Source organism: Camponotus vicinus, unplaced genomic scaffold (genome assembly GCF_025532165.1).
Source record: "Camponotus vicinus isolate PSW18456_S1 unplaced genomic scaffold, iyCamVici1.0 SCAF_3, whole genome shotgun sequence".
In the NCBI taxonomy this organism is placed as follows: Eukaryota; Metazoa; Arthropoda; class Insecta; order Hymenoptera; family Formicidae; genus Camponotus; species Camponotus vicinus.
This window is the reverse complement of record NW_028141967.1, coordinates 2,925,217-2,936,549: the sequence shown is the minus strand read 5'-3', so window position 1 is coordinate 2,936,549 and position 11,333 is coordinate 2,925,217. Positions and strand designations below refer to the sequence as shown.

General features: G+C 36.4%; 1 protein-coding gene across 3 annotated transcripts in view; it reads left to right on the top strand.

Moving 5' to 3' along the window:
- The window catches only part of Myo10a (unconventional myosin 10A), a 79,499-nt gene that overhangs the window by 33,422 nt on the left and 34,744 nt on the right, over positions 1–11,333 (top strand). For 2 of the 3 annotated variants that reach the window (XM_083093382.1, XM_083093380.1), the window contains exon 1: positions 8,904–9,214. The exons of the other annotated variant lie outside the window; for it this stretch is intronic. The gene's annotated coding sequence lies outside the window, so the exon portion shown is untranslated. Of the gene's footprint in view, positions 1–8,903; positions 9,215–11,333 lie in introns of those variants that run through there. 3 annotated transcript variants of the gene reach the window in all.

The following is an 11,333-nucleotide window of genomic DNA, read 5'->3' as shown; positions in this document are numbered from 1 at the left end:
GAATAAGGGCGAGGCACTTTGGGGCGCTCCAACAATTTTGAGTCTAAAAATGGCTCGACCATGATCGAAATTATTGCAAAAACGAACATATACCTAAAAAAAACCTGCTGTTTTATTAAACAGCCTATAACAAATATAACGAAATTTAAAACATAAGTATATCATTTCCAAAAGGAAAAATAATTAAAAACTGAAAAAAGTTAAAGAACATAAGAATTTATTACAATCCCTTATATCTTGCTTTTCATGTGTTTTAAACAATTAAAAAATAATTAAAGATAATTAAGAAATGATTTTAAATAATCTCGAAATAAAATATAATTAAATAGAATAATTAAAGATACTTAAAAAATAATTTCGAAAATAACCTCGCAATAATAAAATTGGAAAATTTTTTGAAACAGAATGTAAAACGTACAATTTCGATGTCTCCAAACGCATCGAGAATTCCGTTCGCTATAGAGTCCCCGGACGATCGATCGATCGGTCATTCGCCGATGTTAAACACTTACTCGCGGATCGTTCGTACGCGATAGCGGCGATTAATTATCGGTCAACCATAATCCGGCCGAGTTTAAATGTCGAGTCGCAGCCTCTCCCGGAATCGCGTGCAGCGGCGGCGTGTCGTGATTTGTGGCGAACGTTTAGAGGACGAAATTGCACCGAACGGGATCGACTCCGCGCCGAGGTGATTAGACGTTATTGATGCTGCGAGATCTCGAACGTGTGCGGCACAACGAACGTACCGTCAACGAGCGAACTAAATCATTCCGGATAACGTTCCGCGCGCGAAACGGAAGTGTCCTGCAGGACTTCTCGAGAATTGGCAAATCGATCGACTTTTCATTTGGAACTTGCATCGTTTCAATAGAGTGTTGCCGCGTTCTCTTGTAGTTATGATTAATTTTTACTTTATGCCCTTTTTCTAATTTACTTGTCATATTTTATATATTAATTTTATGTATATTATTTTCTCATTTTTTAAATTTTATATTTTGTTATCTTACAAGCTCTCTGCTGATATATATTAATTTTATGTAATAAAAGGAATTTATCTTTTTCGTTGATAAATAAATAATAAACTTAATAAATAATAAAATTAATAAATTAATAAATAAAATTAATAAATTAATAAAATAAATAATCAAATAAATAAATAAAATAAATCAATAAATAAATCAATAGACACTGTGTTTGATAAATGTCTTCTCGCGATAATCTAGCAAGGAATATAGGATAATGGAATTATTATATGGAATACAATTTTTAAAATTATTGCGAATTGTATTGACTTTTTTAATAATTTTCTGCATGCGATCTCTCTTTTATTTGTTCGAGAAATTAATTAAATGATCATAAAATGTTGAAGATGCTCTTCATAAGTCTGTATTTTATACCTATTTAGATAATTTGCCGAATATTCTTGAATCATTAGATTCCTAGATTCGTTCGCGAGTTAAGTGGACATTTGTCTCGCTCTGATGTCAGTCTCTATATTTCCATCGTTATTTCAACGTTATTCCGTCGCGATTTCCGGCATGCGCTAAAGAGAGAATCGCGAGTGTCACGTTACATTAGCGAGCCTCATCCTTCTTTGCCGCTGCGAACCATCCAAATGAATAGGAATTATAAGTACTCGTTGAGTAATGTGTAAGGAGCATGAAATATAAAGTAACGCGAATGCACGTTGCTTTATATAAATTTCGTCTTCGGTAATTTACAACCGAGGAATATCAGAAGTAAAAATGTGTGTGTTTGACGACGGAACATCCTGTGTTTGCAGAAAAATAAATAACGACCCTCGAATGCAAGCTCAAATGCCTTGAGTGTCAATGCGGTTTTTTGCAACGTCCAACAGATTGAACGCGCTTGCATTCGAGAACCGTCATTTATTTCCCCGCGAAAAATTGCAACAATTTACAAAGAAAATGGAGAAAAAAAATATGTGTAGAAATGTTTCCTTTATTTATTTTTTATAACAAAATTTAAATGTTTATATAATTTAAACTTTCACAGAGAGGGGATTTAAGCATGTGGAATGCATCTCACATTTTCTCCCATAAATAACATTGTTGAAATAAAATGCAAACATGCGTATCAAGTGCAATGTTTGACTTGGAATAAAATTTAAAATTTAAATTTAAACGAAGCAAAATGATAAGCGAGATAAAGTACAATCGAATGTCTTAATGTCAAGCTAAAAAGCCAGGAAAAATTTCGAGATTCCGTGGGAACTTTAAGGAGGTCTCAAAAAAAGGAAATATGCTATCCACTAAAGACATTACGCTGCAAATACGAATGCACATTACGCGAGAGACGATTCCAATCGAAATAGATCGTTCCGGCAGCGCGAAAACGGCCGGAGGGGCTCGGAAGAAGATCGAGAAGCCGCCGCCCGGCTTCTCGGATCGATCGGAATTAATCGAGCTCTCGAGGGGGGAGGCGAGGGCGAAGGGGGTGAGTGCCGCGAGGGCCGAGATTTCTGACGATTTAATTCCGAGCCCCGAGTTTCCATCGTCGCGCGCGACAGCCGTGGAATCTCCCATTCGATTCCGTCCGGGATCGCTGCCGGGCACGTTCGATCCCCGGTTAAGTCCGGGACGCCGCGGCGGCCATTAGTAACCGAATTAATTAGGCGAATCGGCGGCGGCGCGATGCAGTTACAATTAATCCGCGATGCCGTTCCGCACGCCGTAATTAACGCGGAGACGCCCGCGATATTTAGGCGATGTCGTAGGGGGATTGTCGATAGAGATAGTTTTTGATAGTAAACGATGAATCTCATTGTTGTCATTAATTTCCGGTTGCTTAGACTGATGATGTATCTTGCAAAACATTTTTAAATTTCTAAGAAAGATCTACATGTATATATAAAATATTCTATAATAAAAATTTATATGTATACATTGTATTATAAATTATATATATATAATAAATTTATTAATAATAATTTTATTACAGTAAATTATTTTATGTAGGTATAAGAAATTTATATTATACATAAAATAATTATTTATGCATAAAAATATTAATAAATTATTTGATAAAAAATAAAATATATAATATAATTATAATAAAAATAAAATTAAAATATGTAATATAATAAAATATTATACATGATAGATTTTATATAAACATAACTTAAAATATAATTTTATAAAGAAGCATAATTTATTTAATAATCGTTAAGCTTACTTTCTTAGTCTCTGGAGACAAGCAGCTGTTGATGCTATTGATCCGGTCCGTGATTACCCGTGCCGTGCAACTTTGATATTGCGTGCGGACCGACACAGTCCTACGATTTTTAACATCCTTGGCTCCTTTCGGCTTCGCCGTGTTTCCTCGGACGCGTCACGCATGGACACGATGCTAATCGATTCTTCACAGCATCCGCGAGACGCCGAAATGAGCCGGTCCTGTAAAAGCGGCTGAATCGCGAAAGACGAACAAAACCGCCGAGATAGAGATTGCCTCAATCACGAAGATAAGAAGCAGCACGTATATCAAAAGAAAATTCGTAAAGAGAAGGGGCGAGGGGGAATCGAAATAAATCGATAAGTTATCGTAAAATAGAATTGAGTTGTACTAACAATAAGAGGGATAATTTTGTCTGAATTTGAAGAGAGATTTCGATAGCTATTGTCAAAAATAATCGTTGAACAATATAAAAAGATCTCATTAATATCAAAACTATAATTCCGATATATTTATTGAAATATTTTAACGCTAATTAAATTATGCTCGACTCAATATTCTCAATTTAATTTTTTATATTTTTAATTTAATTTAATTTAATTTTTGATGACACATTTTATTTTTGTAAATCACAAAAATTTGAAGAAATTTAAACTCTTGAAAAAAACTTAAGTTCCTTTTGATAAATCTAGATTATTGATAAAACCCTGGGAAAGAATCCCAATAACATTACACGAGCGAAGGAGGTAAAATATTGACCGTATTTAGAATTTTATCTTTATTATTCCCATACCTTTATCCCAATAAAATTGTCAAACTGTTTCCGGGGTCGGCTCCCACCCCGTCCTACGATCGCGCGCACCCTGTTTTTACGAGATTATTGTCGAAGATCGACACGCGGATCGTCGAAATGAAAATGAATGGCGGAAACGGGAGGGCTAATACGAGGCTGGCGAAATTAAAATAACGACTTGATTTACGGGCGAACTTTCCCACGGTCTTCGAACGGGCGAACTTGGAACTTTTTCCTCATCGTCGTCGCGAGGACGACAAGGAGGTGGCGGCGGTGGTCCCCCCTCCGCCCACGCTTCTCCCGCGGCACCCTCTCGGCCGCCGTTCTTTATTCAAAGTTGTAATAACGTTTGGCAGATGTTTCTGATATAGTGGGCGCTTTATTCCGCGAACTTTTATCGAGTCAATTTAAGTTGCGGCGAGAGAGGGGCCACAGTGTTTGTGCAAGAGGGCCAAAAGCCGCCCCCCCCGTTCACCCCCTGGCCGCCTACCTTTTCTCTTTTTGTCGAGATCTCGTCTTTTTTTTTTCGCTCTCTCCTTCCTCCCAAACTTGCCGCGCATATTCATTTCGAAGGAATCTTGCGAGACGGAATTGAGATAAAGTGAGAGCGGCCGTGTGGAAAGGCGAGGGAGAAAAATAGATAAGTTACTTAAATAGATAAACTTACTCCTTCGTTTAAAGTACAAAAGTATCAAATTGTAAGTTATCGTCATAAGACGTCCCGTTCTCGCTGATTCGCGGTTTTCTCTCCGGTCAAGCTTGCCTTCTTCGCCGGGTTCTTTACACGTATTACACGACAATATTACAAAAGTCGAGACTCTTGCAACGTCGTCGGGCGATGTAACTTTATTTCCGATCACGCGCGCGAATCCAATCCGGGCATGATTTTCCATTTGAAATCGAGCGTATATCAAAAGTCAAGCTGCTTCATCCATATCAATGGACGCGCCTTTGAATTACAAGGGAACACGCAGCCGTAGAAAAATTGTTACCCTCGAGTAAGTATTATCGAGTTACGATATCCTAAGCACATACTCTCAACAACCCCATCCCTTTGCGCAGCTTTAGAATTTTTATTCCTTTGACAAGCATACGTTTCTCGAAGTAATCGTTGTCATCTATGCAAGATATCTCGTGATCCTTTCCACTTTTTAAGACTTTCCATCCTAGAAAAATATTCAATCACGAATCTTTCATCATAAATTCAAGATGAGTTATTTTTTGTAAGAAGATGACAAAATAATATCCTTGTTTCTCAGAAATTTTAATTTTAAGCATTAGATGTAGTGGCAATAAAATAGATTGATATTTCCATTGAGGCAAGACTAGAAAATAATTAAAAAACATGATGTTAGGTATTTACTTATTTTCATTTCGACTTAAATTTTTAACTCTTCACGAAGGTAATATTGTTACATTTATTAGCACATGGTTGATACACTTGACATCTTTAAATGCGAATATTTTTGTTTGCCGACTTTATTCGTATCATTTAGCGGCTGAGTGTAATTCGGTGTTGATTTTATCGCGTACTCGAGTGACATATGCTCGTCTGTCGCGGCCGTTTATGCAACGCTTGAAAAGCCACCGATAAAAAAATCATATCTCACCCTTTATCGTGGCTGATGAGTTCTGTCAAGAGTTCCGTAACGTTTTATCTCGATTATATTATCGCAATTTATTAAAAAATATTTTAAAGAGAAACTACACCAATTACTGTAAAGTAATTTTTAAATACGAGATTTTTTTTATAATTTAAGAAGAAGAATTATAACGATCAAACAACAGAATTTAAGAGAATTAATTAAAAGGATTAAAGAAAACAATTAAGGAAAATTAATTAATTAAGAATTTAAGAAAAAATAAAAAGAAGAATTAAAATGTAATAAAAAAATATTCTTATACAGGATTCTTATATTTTAAGATATTACCAGGTGAGAAAAGGAGTAGTACATGTATAATGATATACTATACAGTATTAAAATTTAAATAATAAAAAGAATTTAATGAAATAAATTTTAAATAATGTATTTATATTTAATAACAATTGAGACTTTGATTGATGGAATTTTCATATTCAAGAAACGCACGATTTATTGCACTAGAGTGCACTCTGTAGACTCCTTGTTGGCTCTCGATGATATTGTGAGCAACTTACCTTCGAACGTTACATGATATCTCAACTAATGAATATTTTTCATATTCAGCAGATAATACGTAGCTCCAACTTACGTATCTTCCACTGGTAAGAAGATTGTGTATCATTCATCTCATCGCAAGCATAAATTTCATTCACTGAAAATCTTTATTCATAATTATTTTTGTTATCTACGAGTGATAATGCTCTTCGTATCATACATGCTTCTCTAATATTATTCAATAAAATTAATATTATTTTAATAATTTAATATTATTTTAATATTTTAATAATATTTTAAGTTGATAGCTAATTAAGCATTTTGTTAAAGTCTCTAATTATCTTGTCTATTATTAAAAGTATGCATGCACGATATAAACTTTGTTTTGTCTTAAGATACATCACCAAGCATATGAATAATGAATGTATACATATCTGAATGATGCATCAGTAGCGTTTCTATCAAAACATACTCATTTGAGATGGATACACAATCCTCGTTTTTATTGCGCAATTAAATCTATGAAAATTAAAAATTTTATATTAATTAAATTAAAAATTTTTGTAAATTTAGAAAATTAAAAATTAGAAATTCTTGTAAATTTAGAAAATTTAAATCGCACCAGTCGCTTTTCTCTGCCCCCTTCGATTTTATTATTTGAACCGCTATCTAACCGTTGCATAAATAAACGAAGAAAGCGGATTCGATTTTTTTTTTTTGCCAAAGATCGCTGAAACGCATCGCTGATCACGCCCGATTAAGGAATTCCTTCGGATCGCTGAAGGCTACCGCGTATCCTTGCGCTCGTGAAATCGAAGGAACGGTGAATGGGAACCTATAACGCATTGCTCGCATATCTTCGATATTACGGTGCATGCGGTCGCATTGCTGAGCGTCGAACGTAGAAGAGAGATTGGTCAGCGATCGTTAATTAGATCCCGGCTAATTGGTAATCGAGCTTTAATTACTGCTTCCAGGAGAAAATTAAAGAATCAAGTAGAAATTTTTAATTCGACTAGATGTTTTTTTTTGTATCTTAACAACTAAAATTATAGTCATCTTCTACCATCTATGAGTGATTTAAAAAATTTACAAATTGTTTCTATTTTAAACTTGATAATCGATAATTCGGTTTTTTTTTTTTGCTCTGTTCGAGATTATTGTTATTTATGATTTGTCATCCGCGGCGATTCTCAGGTGCCCTCATCGTTAATTCGGCACCGAAGACTCTTTACACTTTGGCTGTGAGAAAGTTTTAACGGTATATGTGTAATTAAAGTGTGACAAACTAGATCATGATATGTAAATAATGTCATATTTTGTGACGTGGTAAAATTCGTAAAATGCATGTCCTATTAACCATTTTTCTTATTCCCATCACGTCCGCGAGGTGGACTTGGTTTTAATTAAATCACCTCATGATAAGGAATGCCTATCCGTAAAAATAACGGCGTCGTTACATTTGCAAATAACTAAATCGAAAATAAATAGTTCGTCGAGAAATATATATATGTGAAAAACGAAAAGTAAAATATAATTCATGAAAATGGTAAAAATATAAAAAGAAACCAATTCTATAATTTACTTTACTTTATTTTTCAAGATTTTGTAGATATAATTTTTATTTAAAATTAATATAAAAATATCTAAAAGTGCTCTTTATATTATTAATAATATCTTGATAGCAATTTTAATCATCAAAAGACAGAACAGACACTTTTGAATTATTTTATTAATAATTATAATTTTATTTATAAAATTTTAAGAGTGAATGAATCTTCTAGTTTTAAAAAATAATTTAATTGTGATTGATATATATGATATAATTATTTAAAACAGAATTTTTCTAAATCATCCAGCATCTCTTTTCGAGCTCCATCATTATCAAATTCCCTCCGTTCGCTTCGTCAGGAATTCCATCAATTTCGTTGACACGTGGTTCAACTATCGAGACCCGGTTTAACCACGAAAGTGACGCTGTAGGTCTTTAGAAAGAGGTCCCCCCATATCAGGCTTCGGGGACAACGGCCGCCGATTAGATGACCTCTTTGAGGGATTCCGGCGGCCGGTTAGCGCGCGAATCCTGTCTGCGTGTCATATTTGGAAAAATGCGGGGAGAAGGGGAGGAGGAGAGGGGGAAGAAACGCACACCTGCAAGCACCTGCAACGTGGCGCACGCAAGATAACGTGACGCCGACCCAAACGGAGTGTATTTTCTTTTTTTTTATTTATTTTTTTCGTTGAGGAATCCTCACCGGGTCGCGAGATCCCTCCAGTCCGCTTGTCTGTCCCCCCCCTTTCCTCTCTCACGTTTATCCGTGAATAAATTAACGTGTATACATTACACGGGTCTTCACATTACTCGTATATTTGCATACAACGTAAAGGGGACTTATTTAGAGAGATATTTGCAACGAAAAAGCCAGGAGAATTTGAGACAAACGTGTGCTCTCGCTTTCCTTCTCTCTCTTTATCTCGCTACTATTTATTTAATCGTTACTATTAATTTTCAATGAATCTCGGATGAAGAATATTCGCGGGATTCCGAGACGCTAGGTACGTTGCTGTTCCCCCGGCGATTTACAGGTCGTTTCAAATGGTCTGCATCGACCGCGCAGGCTCCACTATAGAGCAAGTCGAGCCTCTGGGGTCTCTAGAGCTCGGGACCACCTGTACTTTTGAAGACCGCGTGCGTAACGGTACACACCGCGGTGTATGGTGGCTCCTCATGGTGGCGGTAGGAGTCAGTTTCCTCTTAGGCGAGGTCGAGCGACCGCATACCACGATCTGGAAACGCGTCGTGGAAGCAGTTGTTGCTCGATCGTCCGCGACGCTCGTGTAATCGGATAATCGGAAATTGTCGACGACGGGCGCGTCGCGGAGCAGTTTGCCGGGACAAAGTGTGCTCCAAAGTGTGATCGATCGTCTCGTGGATCTTCTCATCCCTCGAGGATCGCGATCTCTCTCACGTCGCTCGGCTGGAGATTCGTCTCTCCTTCGGTGGTCCTCGCGTTGGGATCTTACGTCTCTCTTTCTCTCTCTTTCTCCTCGACGGAAAATCGGTGCTTGACGTCTACGACGCCGGGAGGTGAGTCTCGATCGAGAGGAGAAGCCCTCTGAGAAAGTCATCTCGGGCGGCGTCGCGATCGATGTCTCCCGCTATAAACGATAATCGGAGATTTTGCAGCGGAGACATCGATGCCCGTTGAGGCGATATCGTCTCTCTTGAACGCATCCCTCGCGTGCAATTTATTATTGTGGCAAAAGAGAAACAAACTCTGGTAATATTAAATTAGCTTAATAATAAACTGATATAAATAAAAAATAATATTTTAAAAGATGATATTTACAATCATTATTAAAATGTTTATGTGTGCGATTATAAAAGGAATTGTTTCCTTTCAATATGAATCAGTCTTGGACTGAAATGGCGATTAGCTCATTCATTGAAATAACACGTTGATGTTTAATCTTCTGTCAATTTAAAGCGCAATCAGGGAGATGTTTAATTAAAAGAAAAAAATTGTCATTTAAATGTCACATCGAAATCCGTAAAAAATTAAAAAATAATTTTAATTTAAAAAAAAATAATTTTAATTTTAAAAACTGAAATTTGGATGCATCTCATCCAAGATGCATACGTGATTATATAGGAAAAATTTCAGCTCTCGATCTGGATACCTGTTTCGAGGAACGGACGAAGGTTAAATTAATACTCAACTAGGCATTTCTTATACCTCGGAACCTCACCAAACCAGTTGAAAGTCAAGAAATTTAGCTCCTAGAGATTAACTTTGCAGCTTGTAACTTGTATATCTGTTGTCGGTCGTAAACAAAGTTATTGGCATTGAAAAATAGAAAATGTAACGATAAGGAAAATCAGATGAAAATAAACAATAAATCGATGTCGTGCAATTTTACACGTAGCTATATAAATATAAAATGATACGAGGAGACTCAAATATAATTAAGAATTCTAATACCGCGAGGAATTGCCTACCCTTTGCAAATGTCGGAACAAAGTTCATGCGCGTTCCTGCGATTGACTTTAAAATGGCGTGCGCGACACTCCGGCGACCGATGTGTGCGATTAGGCGAAAGTATTCAAGGACACTGCATCCATTCGTGACTAAGAAGGAATAAAACGCGTTCCCGTTAATAGTACCCATTCATATTGCGGAAAATTTGAGAAGAATCTCAACATCTGCCTTTTAATTACCTCGATCTTTTCTAATTTATAACGCCGAGACGGAGATAAACGTACCGTGGAGCTCAAGCAAATTACGTCGTGGAAAAACTCGTTCAAGTGACTTCATAATACTTTTGCTTTAGATAGTTATTCCCACGCACAGTGGTACGCTAATAAATGATTAGCGGTGGAAATAAACGCGTCGAGGAATTTTGTTATGTATTTGTGTACACGCTTGTTGATCCAAATAATCTATTCCTTATTTGAATTGAGGAGAGTTTCATAGAATTTGCCAGTCGACCCAGAAACATGACAAACGTGCGAAATTGAATTAATAATTGAATTAAAAAGAGGCTAAATGGAAATTTTAATATAATCGAGAGAGAATGGAATAAGATTGCCATTTATTAATGTTTCGATTAAACTTTCCAACAGTTTGTCTTATTTGACACGTAACAATAATTACGCTAAGAAACTTTTATGCGTTAATTTTGAATTATTAGAAATTCCAGTGCCATAAATTTCGCGACAGGCGGAAACGAGCGAAGCCGATCGCGACGCGAGCGGTCTGCCATTCGTCATAGACGAAAGTCCGATTGTGCGAATGATACCGAAAGAATAATAAAAACTTGGAGAGAAAGCGCTTCCTAAAAAAACTGCTTTCTTATCGACGAGAGACACTTGAATTTCACGCAAGAGTCGTTCCTTAATTCGAAACAACGCTGGTCTTGATCGAATTTATAGTGACTTTGAAACAAGCCGGTCGTACAACCGACAGCATGACGTACGATTAATCTCCAGACTTCTTGTTTCGATAGCCCCGTGAGAGAGAAAGAGAAAGAGAGAAAGACAGATGCGATTATGAATTACATAAGATTCTTGTATCACCGCGAGCTATTGCTGCTTTCTCTGTCTGACCTGGATAACTTGCATCGCAAAGTTCCTATTCTCTCGTCTCGCCACGATGTTATCAGGAGACGAGAAGAAGGAGAAGAGATAGTTTATTCTCATGCAATTT